The sequence below is a fragment of the Muntiacus reevesi genome, chromosome X (assembly GCF_963930625.1).
Source record: "Muntiacus reevesi chromosome X, mMunRee1.1, whole genome shotgun sequence".
Taxonomy (NCBI): Eukaryota; Metazoa; Chordata; class Mammalia; order Artiodactyla; family Cervidae; genus Muntiacus; species Muntiacus reevesi.
Genome location: NC_089271.1, coordinates 108,005,326 through 108,027,090, shown reverse-complemented (window position 1 = coordinate 108,027,090; position 21,765 = coordinate 108,005,326). Strand labels below are relative to the sequence as shown.

General features: G+C 39.7%; 1 pseudogene; it reads left to right on the top strand.

Annotated features, from left to right (window-relative positions):
• Nucleotides 1–9,419: 9,419 nt before the first annotated feature.
• On the top strand, nt 9,420–10,346 carry LOC136153619 (dnaJ homolog subfamily C member 8 pseudogene; annotated as a pseudogene).
• Nucleotides 10,347–21,765: the final 11,419 nt, after the last annotated feature.

Genomic DNA, 21,765 nt, shown 5'->3' with positions numbered 1-21,765 from the left:
TGAGAGAAGATCAAGGGAATTGTGAATACATGCATGTAAATGACTGATGATTGACCACTTTACAGACAAACCAAATCATAGAAGGCCAAGAATTCACCCAATGTCATGAGCCTAGAAATGTGTAGAGCCAGGGATTGAACCCAGGCCAACCTGATGACAAACTCTGTCCTAATTACACTGTAGCATAGGGTGTCACTGCTTTAAACCAGAGCTGAACACAACTGGATGGATCAAATGACATGTATCAAATAATACGTACAACTTTACACAATAGTAATAGTATTTGATTTCACAAATTAAGGAGGAAAATTACATTTAAATAGAAAAATAGATAAGTGATACAAAACAAATAAAAGAAACTCCCTAATGCATCTCTGAAGATAAGACAAATTTATTTCAAAGCAATTATCCCTCAATAAAAAATAAATTAAATAAAAAAGATGCTTTGTTATCATCTAGTGATTAGAGGAGTCCAATCACTTGATTTTGTAAATGAAGAGACTGAGATCTAGAAAATGTGAGGCAAAGCCTTAACTACAACAGAGGTCTCCTGGTATCTAGGCTATCATTTTTTTTCCATTACACCATGCAATTTTAGAGGGTTTAGATATAGTCCTGCCTAATGCCAAGAAATAGATGGGCAGACAGTGGAAACAGCATCAGACTTTATTTTTTGGGCTCCAAAATCACTGCAGATGGTGACTGCAGCCGTGAAATTAAAAGACGCTTGGAAGGAAAGTTATGACCAACCTAGATAGCATATTAAAAAGCAGAGACAGTACTTTGCCAACAAAGGTCCGTCTAGTCAAGGCTATGGTTTCTCCAGTGGTCATGTATGGATGTGAGAATTGGACTGTGAAGAAAGCTGAGCACCAAAAATTAGATGCTTTTGAACTGTGCTGTTGGAGAAGACTCTAGAGAGTCCCTTGGACTGCAAGGAGATCCAACAAATCCATCCTAAAGGAGATCAGTCCTGGGTGTTCAATGAATGATGCTGAGGCTGTAATTCCAGTACTTTGGCCATCTTGTGCGAAGAGTTGACTCATTGGAAAAGACCCTGATGCTGGGAGGGATTGGGGGCAGGAGGAGAAGGGGATGACAAAGGGTGAGATGGCTGGATGGCATCACTGACTCAATAGACATAAGTTTGAGTAAACTCCGGGAGTTGGTGATGGACAGGGAGGCCTAGCGTGCTGTGATTCATGGGGTTGCAAAGAGTTGGACATGACTGAGCAACTGAACTCAACTGAACTGAATGCCAAGAAGATAGGACTGATGACCACCTGACATTGCCTTCATTCTTTTAAGATACATCCTCTGATTCTGTAGCACCTACCACAAAATTATAGACATGGATATCGTGTAACAGTGTTATCTTAAGCCTCTTTTCCTTTACACTTTATGGGGGTATAATTGACAAACGTTGTATATATTAATGAGTATAATGTGATAACTTTATATTCAAATATATTGTGAGATGTTTACCACAATCAAGCTATACTGGCCTCTTCATGACTCTTTCTATCCTTTATCCTTAAGGCTCACAGAAGCTAAGAATTCAATATATTAATTTTTCTCTTTTGAATAAAACTGAGCAAAAATAAGTAAAGGATGATGATTTTAGCTAAGATTTTAATAGAAAAGGCAGCCTTTTTCCTACAATCTCCAAAGTCATTTTCAACTGAAGAAATCTGAAGATGAGTTTAAGAGCTGTAACTGGTAGGCAGGGCTTATTGAATTTTTTCTTACACTGCTGAATAATTTCACATTACTTAGGCTGTGTCATTATGTATTTCTATCACAATAGGGGGAAAAACATTAAACTAATGAACGCTGTGCCTCGTTTGTCAAGATCTGAGTCACTGGCATGAAATATCTTTCATTGTAAATGCAATTTGGGAGATTCAAACATAAGCCTCCTGTTTGAAAATACCCGAGTGGTTAGTGCTGAGCCATTTCACTAATACATTGAACATTAAAAATAATTTGACATATAGGAAAGCTATTTGAGACTAGATGATTAAAAAGGAAGGCTAAATGAGAGGCTGCATGTTTTATTTGTAACAAGCCACACTTTATCCTTTTGTGAAGAATGGTAGGGCTTTTCTGAAAATGGGTGCTTTTAGAATGTCATATTGTTTAAAATGTTATGAAGAAATCAATTTCCATTTGCTAGACACTTCTTTCAAGATGCTTCTCTTACAGGCATCAAGTGGATGTCCTTCATTGTAAATGCCTCAGGACATGAAAGAATCAATAGTTGCAGAGACAAAGAGAGGCTTCCTTGGTGGCTCGGTGGTTACGAATCCCCCTGCCTCTGCAAGGGACACAGGTTCAATCCCTGGTCCAGAAAGATTCTACATGCCACGGAACAACTGAACCCATGTGCCACAACTACTGGGTCCATGCTCTAGGGCCCACAAGCCACATCTAAGTCTGTGTGGTGCAACTACTGAAGCCCAAGTACCTAGAGCCTGTGCTCCACAACAAAAGAAAATACCACAATGAGAGTCCCCTGCTTGCTGCAACTAGAGAAAGCCTGTGTGCAGCAATGAAGACCCAGCATCACCACAACAACAAAAGGCAGTGAGAACACCAGCTAATCCATATTTGGAGTGTCAAACTACTGAGGCCAGGAAAAAAAAATCAGGATGGAGAAAGTTAAAAAAAACACTGAAAGAAAGAAGAAGCAAGGGTCAGACCCCCCCCCCCCCTTTTCACTCTGTTTGTGAAATTAGGAGCTTCAACCTCCATCAAGAGAAGAGAAATGAGCCATAGGAAGGTACAGAGGTTTTATAGGTTTTATGAGGTGGTCACTTCAGTCAAATATTGGATATGGATTTATGAAGACTAGAATGCATGCCTGAGTGTTGAAACATCATGTACAGACCTTGGAGAAAATGGAGTTGAGACTTGTCTGGACATCTGTTCACCATGGTTGGGTGGCCTGGCTACAATGTCTTGCTCTTGAGGTTTAAGTGGAACACAATGCAGGGGAGTACAAGAGTCTTTTATACTAAATATAATCCTGCCACACCCTGAGGTGACCTTGGTATTTATGCCTCTTGGTATTTATGTCTGTTTGTAATCCCCTTCCCTTCAGAATGGACAGAACCTGTGACTTGCTTCTAACCAACAGATTATGGCAAAAGTGATGGATATCACACCCATGATTAGGTTATATTATATGACAAACTATGGTATTGTCACAACTATGTGACAATTATGATTATGTTATACAAGATTCTGTTTTTTTTGTCTCCTAGGTCTAGAGGCTGGAAGTCGAAAATCAAGGTGGTTGCAAGGTTGGTTCCTTCTGAGGGCCATGAGAGCAGGATCTACTCGAGTCTTCTCTCCTGGGCTTGTAGATGCCATGTTTTCCCTGGGCCTCTTCACATCATCTTCCCCCTATGTGTGTCTCTGTGTCCAAATTTCCCCTTTTCATAAGGATACCAGTGATACTGGATTAGGGCCCACACTAATGACCTCATTTTATTACCTCCACAAATATTCTACAAGCAAATAAGTCTCACATTGTAAGCTACTGGGGGCTAGGACTCCAATATATTTTATTTTTTGGACACAATTCAACCTATCAGTTCAGTTCAGTTCAGTCACTCAGTTGTGACCCCATGAATCGCAGCACGCCAGGCCTCCCTGTCCATCACCAACTCCCAGACTTTACTCAAACTCATGTCCATCGAGTCAGTGAGGCCATCCAGCCATCTCATTCTCTGTCGTCCCCTACTCCTGCTGCCCCCAATCCCTCCCAGCATCAGGGTCTTTTCCAATGAGTCAACCCTTCACACGAGGTGGCCAAAGTATTGGAGTTTCAGGTTCATCCTATAATATACAGTAATGGATTCTTCTGTGACTTGCTGGAGAGGAATCAGGTGGAGAGGGAGGTGGGAGGGGGGATCGGGATGGGGAATACATGTAAATCCATGGCTGATTCACTGTCAATTCAGCTGCTGTTACTTGGTGAAAAGTTTAATCTGTGATGGGAAATCAAATGAACATAAGCCATATCAACTTCCCCATCATACTGACTTACTACTAATTCTCAATGCAGAAATCTGCCCTCTCACTGAACAGTCTAGAAAGCATCTACACCCCCTTCACTTTCATGTAATAAATTTATACATGTATATATGTATGTGTGCTTGTGCACTCAGTCACTCAGGCGTGTCTGATTCTTTGTGACCCTACGGACTGTAGCTCACCAGGCTCCTCTATCCATAGGATTCTCCAGGCAAGAATACTGGTGTGGATTGCCATTTCCTCCTCCAGGGGATCTTCTTGACACATGGGTTGAATCCACATCTCCTGCATCTCCTGCATTGCAGGCAAATTCTTTATCACTGTGAGACCTAGGAAACCCCATATATATATGTACATGTATATATATATATATATATATATATATATATATATATACACGTACATATATACACATATATATCTCAAATTCTTCTCACATGCTAGTAAAGTGATGCTTAAAATTCTCCAAGTCAGGCTTCAGCAATACGTGAACCGTGAACTTCCAGATGTTCAAGTTGGTTTCAGAAAAGGCAGAGGAACCAGAAGTCAAATTGCCAATATCCACTAGATCATCGTAAAAGCAAGAGAATTCCAGAAAAACATCTATTTCTGCTTTATTGAGTATGCCAAAGCCTTTGACTGTGCGCATCACAATAAACTGTGGAAAATTCTGAAAGAGATAGGAATACCAGACCACCTGACCTGCTTCCTGAGAATTCTGTATGCAGGCCAGAAAGCAACAGTTAGAACTGGACATGGAAAAACAGACTGGTTCCAATTAGGAAAAGGAATATGTCAAGGCTGTATATTTTCACAATGCTTATTTAACTTATATGCAGAGTATATCATGAGAAACACTGAGCTGGAGAAAGTACAAGCTGGAATCAAGATTTCCGGGAGAAATATCAATAACCTCAGATATGCAGGATAACACCACCTTTATGGAATAAAGTGAAGAAGAACTAAAGAGCCTCTTGATGAAAGTGAAAGAGGAGAGTGAAAAAGTTGGCAGAAAGCTCAACACTCAGAAAACTAAATCATGGCATCCAGTCCCATCACTTCATAGAAAATAGATGGGGAAACAGTGGCTGACTTTATTTTTCTCAGCTCAAAAATCACTGCAGATTGTGATTGCAGCCATGAAATTAAAGGACGCTTACTCCTTGGGAGGAAATTTATGACCAACCTAGACAACATATTAAAAAGCAGAGACATTACTTTGCCAACAAAGGTCCGTCTAGTCAAGGCTATGGTTTTTCCAGTGGTCATGTATGGATGTGAAAGTTGGACTATAGAGAAAGCTGAGTGCAGAAGAATTGATGCTTTGAACCGTGGTGCTGGAGAAGACTCTTCAGGGTCCCTTGAACTGTGAGGAGATCCAACCAGTCCATCCTAAAAGAGATCAGTCCTGGGTGTTCATTGGAAGGACTGATGTTGAATTTGGAACTCCAACACTTAGGCCACCTGATGTGAAGAGCTGACTCATTGGAAAAGACCCTGGGAAAGATTGAGGGCAGGAGGAGAAGGGGACAACAGAGGACGAGATGTTTGGATGACATCACTGACTCAACGGACATGAATTTGGGTGGACTCTGGGAGTTGGTGATGGGCAGGGAGGCCTAGCATGCTGCAGTTCATGGGGTCACAAAGAGGCGGACACGACTAAGCAACTGACCTGAACTGATAGCTATCTATATATCAAACGATGTTTATTGAGTACTCTAAGGTACTAAGGTGCTAGTCTCTCAGTCGTGTCCAACTCTTTGTGACCCCACGAATTGTAGCCCACCAGGCTCCTCTGTCCATGGAGTTCTCCAGGCAAGAATCCTGGAGTGAGTTGTCATTCCCTTCTCCAGTGGATCTTACTGACCCAGGAATCGAACCTGCATCACCTGCCTCTCCTGCATTGGCAGGTGGGTTCTTTACCATCTGAACCACCAAGGAAGCATACTAACTGCTGCTTCTAAGTGACTTCAGTCATGTCCAACTCTGCGCGACCCCCATAGATGGCAGCCTACCAGGCTCCCCCGTCCCTGGGATTCTCCAGGCAAGAACACTGGAGTGGGTTGCCATTGCCTTCTCCAGCATGCTAACTACATTCTATTAAATAACTTGCCTGAGATTACACAGCCAATAAATTTAGAAAGAGGTATATTAAAAAAAATAGGAAGCAAATCCAGGTACTGTGGTCAACAGTCTATCTACAGTCTTAACAATTATACTGTAGTGTACCTCATGACACAAATGGGAGGGTAGTCATCCTCTGGATGTACTGTCCCACCATACTGGGACTGTAGGCTTTGCTGTAAGCCAGTATTTATTCAGTACTGAGACCTCTCTGAGGGTTGTTAAATGTTTTATTTCCATGCTAATGATACTCTGAAAGCATTAATAAAAGCACATTCTACAATAATTGGGTTATTATATTTGAAAGAGTTATGCCCATATATCAGTGTCCCCATGACCATCTCAAGTGACATCCTTTAGATACTATTGCATTTTTTCTCAAACTATGATCTATAGACTTTGAGCATTTATATTTTCTTGAGATAACTTGCCAAGTTTATAAAATACTCATCTGGCCCAGGGTGAAGGACTGTCATAAACAAGTCTTTAAATTAGGTCATTGCATACCAGACATAACTTTAAAGTAGACTTGAAAGTCAACCAAAAGCATGGGATACAGGATAGGCCCTTTGGTTGGAAGTAAGAATTATAGACCTACAGTCACCACCTCCAGCAATCTGGGGTGCCTAAGTGAAGAAGCAAGTAAGTGAGATTTGCACACACACACACACATGCACACTTGTATGAAAGAATATTTTGGTTACAGGGAGGAAGAAATGTGACTGCAGAAGAACTGGGGAGGAGGGATATTCAGTTCAGTTCAGTTCAGTTCAGTTGCTCAGTTGTGTCCAACTCCTTGCGACCCCATGAATCGCAGCATGCCAGGCCTCCCTTTCCACCACCAACTCCCAGAGTTTACTCAAACTCATGTCCATCGAGTCAGTGATGCCATCCAGCCATCTCATCCTCTGCTGTCCCCTTCTCCTGCCCCCAATCCCTCCCAGCATCAGGGTCTTTTCAAATGAGTCAACTCTTTGCATGAGGTGGCCAAAGTATTGGAGTTTCAGTTTCAGCATCAGTCCTTCCAGTGAACACCCAGGACTGATCTTTAGGATGTTTCTGAGGGACAAAGCCAACAACAGGAAGCAATACAAGAATCCAACCAGCTTGCCTGGAACCTTGGATCTGGGAGAATGATTTAATTGTAAATTACAGACTTGCTTTACTCAAAGCATGGTCCCTGGAGCAGCAGCATCACATAAGATTTTATCAGAAATGCAGAGTCTCAGGCCCCATCCCAGACCAACTGAATCAGCATCTGCATTTTAACATGATTACCACCTCATTCCTGTGCATACTGGATTTGAGAAACATAGCTCTAGCACAGTAGTTCTCAGACTCTAGCACCTAGAGGGCTCATTACAAACAGATTTTGGAGGTCTAATTTCAGTGCTTCTAATTTAATGGATCTGAGGTGAAGTATTTCTAGTAAGCTTGCAAAGGATACTGTTACTTATGCCACTATTTGTGGACTTTACTTTGAGAACAACTGCCCTAAGATATGGGAGCAGTGGAAAGCAAGATAGAGGGTATAGATATACTCCCTGCTTCATTCAGGATCCAAACAGAAGATGAAGTAGGCCTGAGCCTATAGCTGGAAATTATCAGTTGGTTCAGCCTTGAAGAGTTAGTGATGTTTGAATATTAAGAATATAATTTCTTCTTATACATAAATAGGCCCTTGTACATTAGTTTGGTAATTCCTAGACATCCTGCATTAGTTAGGAGTTCTCCAGAGAAACAGACCCATTAGGATATGTAGCTATATCTATATCTATGTCTCTAAATCTATGTCTATATGTATCTAAAGAAACAGAGAAAGATTGCTTCTTTATGAAGAATTGGCTCACATGATTATGGACACTGAGAAGTCTCAAGACTTGCAGTCAGCAGGTTGGAGATCCACCCAAGACAGCTGCTGTGTCAGTCAGTCAGTTCAATCACTCGGTCGTGTCTGACTCTATGACTCCATGAACTGCAGCATGCCAGGCTTCCATGTCCATTACCAACTCCTGGAGCTTGCTCAAACTCATGTCAATTGTGAGTCGGTGATGCCATCCAGCCATCTGTTGTGTAGTTACAGTCCAAGTCCAAAGGCCTGAGAGCAAAGAGAACTGATGTTGTAAATTACAGTAAAAAAGTCAGCAGGTTAAAGACCCAAGAAGAGCCCATGTTTCAGTCTGAGCCAGAAGACTGGAAAAAACCCATGTGCAAGCTGATGCAGTCAGGCAAGGGTTTTATTTACTCAGTCTTGTTCTATTAAGAACTTCACGTAATTGAATGAGGCCTAACCACACCACGGAGTGCAAACTGCTTTACTCAGTTGATCAGTTCAAATGTTTAAGTCATCGAGAAGCACCCCCAGAGGCACATCCAGAATAATATTTGGCCAAATGCCTGGGCACCCTGTGGCCCACTCAAATTGAGGTACAAAATTAACCATCACACACCCATAGTTTTGGTTGCCAATGTGAATTTTTAAATCATTCTGACCTTACTTAATTGATTGCATGACTATATAGCAACACTTCTGGTGTCTTAATCTTGTGTGTACAAATTGTAAATGAAATATTTTTCCTAAAATTTATTTTGTAGGTATTTTTCTATGTAGACAATCATATCATGTACAGATAACTTCCTCCCTTTCTAATCAATAAATACCTTATTGCTGTTTATTATCTGAGAATGTAGGACTAGTTCGAAGTGTTCAATCTGTAGCCAACTTCCTGGTTTCAGTCTTAGCTGTGGAACTTATGGTATAGTCTTAAGTAAGTTATTTCATGTCTCTGTATCTCAATGTTGCCATGGTAGTTATACTTGGCATGTATCTTCATACTAATTATGCCTTGAAGAATTGTTACTAAATTAACTAAAGAAATAAATTAAACAAAATTGGTGGAAAATAAGATTATTTATGAGATTTTTGTGTCTCTCTATTTCTGGAACAGGGTACTTCCTTTCTTTTAAACTCACCTGTATATTAAACAAATTTTTGTTAAACCCTATCCAGGATTTCTGTGTTTGCAGGAAGATGGGGCATATCAGCATCAGCTTTCCAAATTTTGGGAAGGAACGTAGGACAGTTTTCTGCAAATTGTAGTCTAAGTTTGATCTGTATCAAGTCACAAAGGATGCTTGTTAAAAAGGCTGACTACAGGGCACCCCAGAGCAGACTGACTACAATAAAACTTAGGAGCATGGTGCCTAGAAATCTGCATTTAAAACTAAAACATGGAGAAGAGTTACGTGGTCTCTGGGCCGGGGAAATGGCGGCTCCAGGAGAGAGCAGGGCTTCGGGTCGAGGAGGCAGCATGGAGGAAGCATTTATGACCTTCTACAGTGAGGTGAAACAAATAGAGAAGAGAGATTCAGTTCTAACGTTCAAAAATCAGATTGAAAGATTGACTCGTCCTGGTTCCTCCTACTTCAATTTGAACCCGTTTGAGGTTCTTCAGATAGATCCTGAAGTGACAGATGAAGAAATAAAAAAGAGGTTTCGGCAATTATCCATACTGGTGCATCCTGACAAAAATCAAGGTGATGCTGACAGAGCACAAAAGGCTTTTGAAGCTGTGGACAAAGCTTACAAGTTGCTACTGGATCAGGAACAAAAGAAGAGGGCCCTGGATGTAATTCAGGCAGGAAAAGAATACGTGGAGCACACCGTGAAAGAGCGAAAAAAGCAATTAAAGAAGGAAGGAAAGCCTACAAATGTGGAGGAGGATGACCCTGAGCTGTTCAAACAAGCAGTATACAAACAGACAATGAAACTCTTTGCTGAGCTGGAAATTAAGAGGAAAGAGAGAGAAGCCAAAGAGATGCATGAAAGGAAGCGACAACGAGAGGAAGAGATTGAAGCTCAAGAAAAAGCCAAACGAGAAAGGGAGTGGCAGAAAAATTTTGAGGAAAGTCGAGGTGGTCACGTGGACAGCTGGCGAAACTTCCAAGCCAATACGAAAGGAAAGAAAGAGAAGAAAAACTGGACCTTCCTGAGACCACCAAAAGTAAAAATGGAACAGCGTGAGTAACCGCCAAGGGTCACGGCCCAGAACCTTCCCCGACTGTCTCCCTCCTGCTTTGAAGGACTCATTCTTTCCTCCCATTTTCACCCCAACATAGAGTAGTATTTGCTTTTTAGTCTATTTTGTTTTCAATACAATTTAATACCGATCAGAGTAATTCTTTTGTATATTGAAATGAGGGGCTAGGTTTAAAAAGTAACTCCTCCCCGCACCCTCATCCCCCAGACCAACTGGGACTGGAAGGTGCTGCCTTCTCTTCCCACAGCCTGTAACTTCATGTTTTGTACTTCACCGAAGTGTGACGGTTAGAAACATCGTGTGTAGTTTGTGGAAATCATCCAGTTAAACACACTGCTGACTCTGGTGTTGCCCTGACTTCAGAGACAAGCCAGGACCACCTTAGGAAGCCCCTTCGCTTCGGTTGCTTGCTTCTGGGTGTGGCGTCCTTCGAAGCCCCAGATCAGATGGGAAGGCCGCCGACACCCAGAACGGTCACTGGACGCCCAGACGTCCCTGGAGTTAAGCATGTGCTTTCCCATCTGACTGGCCAACCTGCATGGCATGAGGCTCCAAGCTACCCAACCTGTTCACTTTCCAAAGAGCTAGCCGTGTTCCATCCCGTACTGTGGTGTCCTCGCCTGTCTGCATTTGTTAGTGGTAATATTCTGTATGTGTAATAAATTTTTATATCCTAACTACTAAAAAAAAAAAACACAAAAACATGATATCTATGGACATTAAAGTCTAATAGTCACCTTTTTTTTATGGGAATTTATACATATTTATTTTATTTATTAAAGTATAGTTGAATTACAATGTTGTATTATTTACCTCTGTAGAACAAAGTGACTCAGTTATATATATATATATACATATATATATATGTGTGTGTGTGTATATATATATACTCATTTTTATATTCTTTTCCATTTTTATATCTTTTCCTGGGATAGTTTATCCCAGGATATTGAATATAGTTCCCAGTACTATAGTGTTGGAACTTATTGTCTATCTGTTCTCTATGTAATAGTTTGCATCTGCTAACCCCAGTCTCCCAATACACCTTTTTAATAGTCACCTAGAGCACAAACTTAATGCTCCATAATAGAAAAGACAACCAAAACCCTATTGAAGAGAAGAATACCAATAATATATATTCCCTTACTTGATTCTTCATATAAATAAATTCTCAGTCTCATAAATTTAAGGGGAAATCCTGCAAATGCTAGAATAGTTGTGCTTTCCCCCTAACTTTCAGAGGATTGTTGACTGGCTGATTGTTCACCTTAATAATGAGTTCCTAAATGTTGGAGTGCTTGTTGTGTGCACTTCCTAGAACAATTTGAAGCAGAACAGAGAGAAATTGGACTATAAATCTGATTTGGTTTAGGTGAAGGAAAAAAAGGGAATTTTTCACTTTCAGCTTACTGAAGGCTGTAGTGACACTATATTCCATCTGTTTGAAAAACCTTACACCAATTAAATGTGGCATATTTTAATTGAGCTTCTAATAAGTTTACACTGTGTAATTCAAAGAATTTTTTTTTCAGGAGACATTCTCTACCACATTACAGTTTAGTCCCTAACCCAGTGAGTTCAATTGTTGCCAAGAGACTATTCAATTCATGTTTGAACCATCAAAGCTATACCTTCAATGGACAGAGTTAAGGTTAAGAGTTGTAATCAGGCAGTTGAAAAATGTCCTTCAGAATGTAAGAGGGTGATAACAGGGTTGACTGTAGAGGCACATCACTAATGAGAATTTTTTTTCTCAGTTGCCAAATTAAAGCAAAGGTATGCTTATTCAAGCTAGCTAACTTTGAATTCTGGCAAAGAACCTCATCTTGTTACTCATGATTGTGTGAGGAACTGGTGTCTTTATCAAAGGAGGGAAGATTCCTCCTGCACAGATAACAGCTGAGAACAGTGATGTGACCAAGAAAGGAGGTCAAGAAACATCTCCAAGGGGGCGGGGGGACATACAGGAGCCAATGATACTACTCACAGAAGGAACAAGCCACCTGTCAAAAAATCTTGCCCCATCTTCATCTCAGTCAGAGACATCTTATATAAACTCCTGATCTTCCCAAGTATTCTGAACTGATCACATGACATGCCTTCCCACTTACTAAGTACTAAGAACTAAGAAAATTCACAAACACAAACACACATACACATATACATTCCTAAGTATTTACTGGGAATCTAGGTGAATGAAATAACACTTTCCTAAATGTACCATCCCTCTGCAGGACCAGTCCTTAGGACTACTTGATGTCTGCTTTTAGACTACAAAGCTTTTCACAGAAAATTAGCCAGATATGTCAGAACTGAAACCAGCCTTGCAAAAGTTTAACCTATTTTAAGGAAAAGGGTAGAGTTGGAAGAAATGTTGTATTTAGGGAAAACAATGGTTAAATTAAGTAGTGGTAAAGTTAAGTAGTGACTGATAAGAAGGACTAGCAGGTAAATATGGAATTGACATGAGGTATGTGGGTTCTTTCAATCTTGCTTTAGATCATAACCTATTAGGTCAGTAGTATTTATTAATGAGCACTTTTAATAAAGAAGTATTTGGATATTTTCTATGAAATATAAAGAATAATTGAGTTAAATATATCAAATATATATAATACATTTTACCTATTCATTAAATATCTAGGGCAAAAGAGGTGTAAAAATGATAAAATTTTCTGCTTAGCAACATATTTTATTAATAATCACTGCCTAGATTCCCAGATTTTCATCCCATTTCCTCCACTACATTGTGTGTTTGGCTCTCTCATTCAATTTATTTTTGCCTGTGAAGAGACTAGTTGTTTAGACTTTGAAACCAGTACTAAGGCACTCTCATCTATCATAAAATACCTATGAACCTAAATATAGTCTGTTTATAAACAAAAGAAATGGAAAGAATACAAATTGGAAAGGAACAAGTTAAACTGTCTCTGATGGAAGATGACATGGTCTTATATACACAAAATCCTCAAGACTCTAAAAATAAATAGATTCAATAAAGTTGCAGGACACAAAAAAATATAAGAAATAGTTTTGTTTATATACACTGAAAACAAACTATCTGAACAAGAAGTTAAGAAAACAATTATATTTACAATAGCATCAAAAAGAATGAGATACATAAGAAATTTAACTGAGATGAAAAATGTGTACAACAAAACTAGATGTCACTGATGAAAGAAAATAAAGAAGACACAAATAAATGGAAAGATACTTGTGTTCATGGATTGGAAGAATATTATTAAAATGTCAATACTATCCAAAGTCATCTACAAATCTAATGTAATCTCTCTCAAAATTCAAATGGCATATTTCACTAAAATAAAAAAGCAATCCTAAAATTTGTGTGGGGCCACAAAAGACCCCAAGTATTCAAAGCAATTTTGAAAAGGAAGAACAAAGCAGGAGACCTCATACTCCCTGATTTATAACTATATTACAGACACATAGTAATCAAAACAGTATGGGACATGCATAAAAACAGACAAACCAATAGAACAGAATAGAAAGATGGAAAATAACTCACACTTATGAGGTCAACTAATCTATGACAAAGATGTCAAGAATTCACAATGGAGAAACAATAATCTTCTCAATAAATAGTGTTGGGAAAACTGCATATTCACATGCCAAAGAATGAAATTGAACCCTTCTCTTACAACATCCACAGAAATCAACTATAAATGGATATAAGACCTGAAACTGTAATGTTTTTAAAGAAAACGAGGGGGGGTATATTCCTTGACATTGATCTTAGCAATATATATATCATCAAAATCACAGGTAACAAAAGCAAAAATAAACAAGTGGGGCTACATTAAGTTAAAAATATTCTGCACAGCAAGAAACATTCAACAATATGAAAAGGCAACATATGGAATGGGAGAATGTATTTGCAAACATTTATCTGATGAGGGTTAAGTATCCAAAATATATTAGAAATTCATACAGTTCAATAGCAAAAATTATATACTATATTTAAAAATGGGCAGAGAGATGGAGGAGACTAAGATGTTGGAATGTGAAAATGCTGGTTTCACCTACCCTCACGAACACATCAAAAATACATCTAAATGGGGAGGAGTCCTCACTGAAAACAAACTGGAATCTAGAAGAAAGATACACTTATACAACCAAGGCTGTAAAGGAAGGTCTACATGAAGTTGGATAGGAACCACTTAAATAAGCTAGTATGAATATTAAAAGAGAAAAATTAGAAAATCAACTATACAAAAAGCAGTGAAGGGATAAAAAAAAGATGTAAAATATGACATTGAAAACAAAAAATGTGGAAGAGGGGAATAAAAATGTAGCTCTTTTAGAATGTGTTTAAACTTAAATGATTATCAAATGTGTTTGAAATTAAATGACTACCAGTTTAAAACAAGTAGATATGGTTATATGTCAACATATACAAATACCAAGGTAACCACAAACCAAACCCTACAATTAACAAAAACTAAGCATAGAAAGGAACATAAGCATATCATTAAAGAAAATCATCAAATCACAAAGGAAGAAATCAAAAGGAGAAGAAAAAGACAGAGCAAAACTATACAAACAACCAGATAACAAGTAACAAAATGGCAAAAGTACATACCTATAAATAATCACTTTAAATGTCAATGGACTAAATGCTCCAATCAAAAGACATAGAGTGGCTGATTGAATTAAAAACAAGACCTATCTATACACTGTTTACAAAGGCTCATTTCAGCGCAAAAGTCAGACTGAAAGTGAAAGTACAGAGAAAGATACTTCCTGCAAATGGAAATAATAAGAAAACTGGGTTTCCCTAGTGGCTCAGACAGTAAAGATTCTCCCTGCAATGCAGGACATCCACGTTCGATTCCTGAGCTGGAAAGATCCCCTGGAGAGGGAATGGCTATCCTTTTCACTATTCTTGCTTGGGGAATTCCATGGACAGAGGACTGGTGGGCTACAGTTCATAGCATCACAAAGAGTCAGACACAACTTACACAAGTTAGCAATACTCATATAAGACAAAACAGACTTTAAAACAGTTTATAACAAAAGACAAAGAAAGGCACTATACAATGGTAAAAGGTCAATACAAGAGAAGATATAACATTTATTAACTTATATGTACCTTATAGAGAAGCACATGAATATATAAAGCAAATATTACCAGATATAAAGGGAGAAATTGACATACTACAAAAATATTAGGGGAGGGGACTTTAACACCCCACTTACATCAATGGACTGAAAACTCAGCAGTGAGCACAGGACTGGAAAAGGTCAGTTTTCATTCCAAATGCCTAAGAAAGGCAATGCCAAAGAATGCTTAAACTACTGCACAATTGCACTCATCTCACACACTAGGAAAGTAATGCTCAAAATTCTCCAAGCCAGGCTTCAACAATATGTGAACTGTGAACTTCCAGATGTTCAAGCTGGATTTAGAAAAGGCAGAGGAACCAAAGATCAAATTGTGAACATGTGTTGGATCATTGAAAAAGCAAGTGTTCCAGAAAAACATCTATTTCTGCTTTATTGACTACACCAAAGCCTTTGACTGTGTAGAGTACAATAAACTGTGGAAAACTCTGAAAAAGATGGGAATACCAGACCACCTGACCTGCCTCCTGAGAATTCTGTATGCAGGTCAGGAAGCAACAGTTAGAACTGGACATGGAACAACAGACTGGTTCCAAATAGGAAAAGGAGTACATCAAGGCTGTATATTGTCACCTTGTTTATTTAACTTATATGCAGAGTACATCATGAGAAATGCTGGGTTGGATGAAGCACAAGCTGGAATCAAGATTCCCAGGAGAAATATCAATAACCTCAGATATGCAGATGATACCACCCTTATGGCAGAAATTGAAGAAGAACTAAAGAGCCTCTTGATGAAAGTAAAAGAGGAGAGTGAAAAAGTTGGCTTAAAGCTCAACATTCAGAAAAAAAAAAAAATCATGGCATTTGGTCCCATCACTTCATGGCAAATAGATGGAGAAACAGTGGAAACAGTGGCAGACTTTACTTTTGGGGGCTCCAAAATCACTGCAGATGGTGACTGCAGCCATGAAATTAAAAGACGCTTACCCCTTGGAAGAAAAATTTTGACCAATCTAGACAGCATATTAAAAAGCAAACACATCACTTTGCCAACAAAGGTCCGTCTCGTCAAGGCTATGGTTTTTCCAGTAGTCAAGTATGGATGTGAGAGTTGGACTATAAAGAAAGCTGAGCACTGAAGAACTGATGCTTTTGAACTGTGGTGTTGGAGAAGACTCTTGGGAGTCCTTTCATCTGCAAGGAGATTCATCCAGTCCATCCTAAAGGAAATCAGTGCTGAATATTCATTGGAAGGACAGGTGTTGAAATTGAAACTCCAATACATTGGTCACCTGATGCAAAGATCTGACTCATTTGAAAAGACCCTGATGCTGGGAAAGATTGAAGGCAGGAGGAAAAGGGGATAACAGAGGATGAGATGGTTAGATGGCATCACCAACTCAATGGATATAAGTTTGAGTAAGCTCCGGGAGTTGGTGACAGACAGTGAGGCCTGGTGTGTTCCATTCCATGGGGTCGCAAAGAGTCAGACATGACTGAGTGACTGAGCTGAACTGAACTGCATCAGTGGACAGATCATCCCAACATAAAAGCAATAAGGAAATAGTGCACTTTAGTGACACATTAAATCAATTGGACTTAATACATACCTACAACTCATTCCATCCCATAACAGCATAATACATATTCTTTTCAAGTGCACATGGAATATTTTCCAGAATAGATCAGTGCTAGAGCAGAAAATGAATTTAACAAATTAATCAGGCTAGAAAACATATCAAGCATTTTTTCCAACCACAATAGTATAAAACTAGGAATCAATTACAGGAGGAAAAGTGGGAAAAACACAAACATGTGAAGACTAAACAACATGCCACCAAAAACCAATGGATCAAGGAAGAAATCAAAGAGGAAATAAGAAAATACTTCCACACAAATGAAAATTAAAACTTAACTTTATACAATATCTATGTGTGTTAGTCGCTCAGTCATGTCTGACTCTTTGCAACCCCATGGACTGTAGCCCACCAGGCTCCTTTATTCATGGGATTCTCCAGGCAATATCCATGGGGTATAGCAAAAGCAGTTCTAAGAGGGAGGTTTATAGTGATACAGGCCTACCTTAAAAAACTAGAAAAATATGAAATAAACAACCTAACTTTCCTTTAAAAGAATTAGGGAAAAAAAAGAAGAAACAAAGCCCAAATCAGAAGGAAGGAAAGATAGGGATAAGAGGGGAAATAAATAAAATTGACACACAAAAAACTAATAGGATGAATGAAACCAAGAGTTATTTTTTTTAAATAAACAAAACTGATATGCCTTTAGCCAGGCTCATAAAAAAGGGAGGGCCCAAATAAAATAAGAAATAAAAGAAGAGAAATAACAACTTATATCAAGAGATACAAAAACATCTTAAAAAATACTGTAGTTTTATGCCAACAAATTGGGCAATCTAGAAGAAACAGATAAATTTCAAAACATACAATCTTCCAAGGCTGAATCAGTAAGAAATAGACAATCTACAGACCAATCATGAACAGACCAATCATGAATAGTGAAATTAAACTAGTAAAAAAAAAAAAAAAAAAAACTCTCAGCAAACAGAAGTCCAGGACTGGCAGGCGTCACAGGGTGAATTCTACCAAACATATCTAGTCCAAATAAAGTGAAGAGGAAGGAACACTCTTAAATTCATTCAAGGGCACCATTGCCCTGATGACAAAACCAGAAAATTACAGGGTTATATTTTGGATGAATTGTTTAGTCACTGAGTTGTGTCTGACACTGGTGGGACTGTAGCCCACCAGGCCCCTCTGTCCATGGGATTTCCCAGGCAAGAATACGGAAGTGAGTTGCCATTTCTTTCTTCAGGGGATCTTCCTGATCCATACTTCATATGAATACAGGTGCAAAAGTCTTGAACAAAATATTGGCAAATAGAACTCAAGAATATATAAAAGGATCATACACCATATCAAGTGGGATTTATTTCAGGGATAAATGCAAGGATAGTTGCAAGGATAGTTCAATATCCATAAATCAATCAATATGATACACCACATTAACATAAAGAATTATAAAAATCACATGATCATCTTGAGAGATGCAGAGAAAGCATTTGACAAAATTTAACATCCATTCATTATAAAAACTCTCATCAAAGTTGGTATAGAGGGAATATATCTGAAATTATGGGGATTACAAAGTTAAGAGTGTGGATAGATAAATGGGGATAATGAAAGAAGTCATGTTTTGGAGGTGGAGCCATCACTCATGATGACAATGGCCAGAGTATAACCATAGGAGTCTTAGCTGTAGTGGAATGGAAAAAAGATCATTGTAAGTCAAAATTCTGAGGAACTGAGGTTATGGATCATTGGGTTGTGTTACCCACCATAGATGCTTAAGTCATGGCAGATTGTAACAGGAATGGCGGAGGAGGAAGAGGCAATGAACCAAGACCCCAGGCTTCCAATAATGAAGAAAATTTGAGCAAGATGTTGATAATGAGTAGAGAAATGATAACTGGGCTACAAACACATTGGGAATTTTTTTTATTGCAGAGGGAATTAAATAGAACCTTCCAGTGTCCGGAAATGCAGAGTTTCCCTTGTCTGTGGAAGAACAAATAGGAAAGGGAGAGAAAAATGTTAAGGATGACATTAGAAAGGACATGTGTCAAGCTAAGACTTTTGTCACATTTGAGTGCAGAGTGACAAGTCAGGTATGACCATGGCTACCACCCCTGGGACCTTAGGATGCACCAGGATTAAGAAGAGAAAAACATTAAATAAAATACAGTTGAGGTGTTTCAAGGGTGTGTTTTGACTTGGCAAAGTGGAAATAGAGACTGTAAAGGGTTTTAATGTGGCTGATATTAGGATATTTCTCAGTTGGCACAATAAAGTTCATAACTAATAAACAATAATACTTATCTGCTGAGTGGTAGCCATGGTGTTAAGAAGAGCAGTGAAAGGAGCCTGCCTGGAAAACAGGATGAACAACCATCTCTAATCCTCATGGGGAAGAGCTTCCTATATAAGCAGTAACTCTACTTCAGACACAAACACACAGATGAGGTGGCAGAGCCAGGGCAGCTCCTTGTACAAACACAAAGGACCAGGGTAGATGGGGCTCAGGCTACTGCCTGAGTCTGGGGCTGGCACCCTCCCAAAGTGGGCCCAGACTCAGGGGTGTGCCAGCCCTCTTCCTGGGGCAGCCACTCTGGGGCTTGGATTTGAGCATGTCTGAGGGCAGAGCTGGGCTCACAAAAGCGAGCCTGGAAGAAAGGAAAGAGCTGTTATGAGGTCTCAGGAAAAAGAAAGCAAGTCTGATAGTTTCCTTCTATTGGTGCCCTCCCTGTTTCCTGAATCCATGCAGACCCCTGTTCACAGTCATTTTAAGCTCCTATAGTCACATCCAGTCAAGCCTGGGAACTGTCATGGAGTAGTTGCTCCATCAATGCTTCCCTCCACCTACTCACTGCATGCTCTGCCTGCAACCATTGCAGAGTAGTGGGTAGTCTGGAGTCCCACATGATAAGCAGTGGGCTCCCAACCAGGAAGGCTCCTCATCTCCCTCTGCCATCTGTATTAGTTTCCTTTTGTTGCTATAACATATTACCACAAGATTAGTGGCTTAAAAGAACACAAACTTATTATCAAACAATTCTGTATGTCAGAAGCCCAACATGGGCATCACAGGGCTAAAACCAAGGTGTTAGCAGGGCTGTGTTCCTTTCTGAAGGCTATAAGGGAGAATCTGTTTTCTTGACTTTTCTGGCTTCTCTAAGTTGCCTGATTCTTTGGCTTATATCTCCCTTCCTTCATCTTCAGAGCCATCAATGGCCAGTGGAGTCTATCTCATGTGACATCACCCTGACATTGACTCTTCTGCTGCTCACTTCCATTTTTAAGGATCCTTGTGATTACCCTGGCACCACCATGATAAACCAGGATAACCTCTCTATTTTATGATCAACCATCTGCATCCTTGATTTTCTGTTGTAACAACCTATTCACAGGTTCCAGGGGTTAAGGCATGTGTACAAATCAGGGGTCATTATTTGCCTACCATACTGTCAAATAAATAACCAGTGATAAGTCTTCAAAGGCATGGCAGAGAAGTCAGAAAGAAGTCACACGTGCATTTCTTGCTCCTTATTGTCTACCTCTCTTCCTTCTGTCATTTAATATCATAAAGAGAGCTTTCCAGAGCAAACTGAGTTGGGCTGCTGCTGCTGCATGTGCATCTTGACCAGTTCTGGCAGGGGGGAGTCTTGAGGACTTTGTAGAGCAGTAACAGAAGAGAGAGGAGGATTCACAGGCCGTTCATTCACTTGTTACAGTGTTCCTGACAGCAACCAAAGCAAACTAAGGCCCTGGCTTTCTGGAATGTACATTCCAGGAAGGAACAAAGCAATAAAAATAAGTTGGTGAATTTTAAAGTCTATTAGAAAGTGTTGAGAGCCATGGAGGACAATAAAACTGGGGAGAATGTTAGGGAAGGTGGAAAGGGGACTAACCCCCTAAAAGGACACTCAGTGAGGTGATCGTGTTATTTTACAGTGAGTAAGGCCTGGTGAAAAGTGCTTTACAAGATAATGCCCACCACAGCCTGAAAGGGTAGTTATCATTCCATCTTCTAGATGAGGAAAAAGAGGCTCAGAGGTGATGTCCCATGAATGATGAGTGGCACAGGCTGCTTGCTATCTATGTGTTCATCCTCCCCAAGCTATAGGGGTTTCCCAGACAAGAGTCATATTCAGGAAAGCAGGAGGTGGAGGACTAGATCCCTATGCTGACACATACCTGTTATTCCAGGAAAGAGTAAGTTTTGACTCCTGGAAGAGACTGTCTGGACATTGAAGCCGAGGGATGGGGCTCTGTCAGAGGGAACTACATGGCCACCTGGGGTAAGGGAGCCATCAGGTTTCTGTCCAGTTCTTAACCTGGCCAATTCCTGGCTAAAAGACCACTAGAGGTTGGGTGGGAAGACGTGGGATGTATTCCTTTGTCTTACTTAACACAAATGTGGACAGTCCTTGCCATGTGTCCATGTCTTCCCTAACAACTATACAGATAGGAACTGATTGTAATTCATATGATACACTACCAGGCCAGTGCTATTATTGTCCCTGTCACAGATGAGGAAACTGAGACCAAGACAATTTCAGGTGTTTCCCTGACCATGCTGCCATGGGAATTCCAATCCTAGTGGCAAAACCAAAATGAACATTAAGAGTTGCTACCACATCTCAGAGACTATGCACTGTACCTTCAGTGCATTCATTAACCTTAGTTCCATTTGTGGACTCATCTGGAGAAGTTACATAGCTAACACATGGAGTCTTATCATTCCAGGACAAGGTATGAATCACTGAGTCATTGAGCCAAGGCTTGCATAGGCCCTTCCTGCTATAGGCCCTGTATTAAATGATTCTCCTGGTTTTTCTCAGGAGACAGGTGCTGGGACAGGCACCATTTCATGAATGAAGGCACAGAGGTTC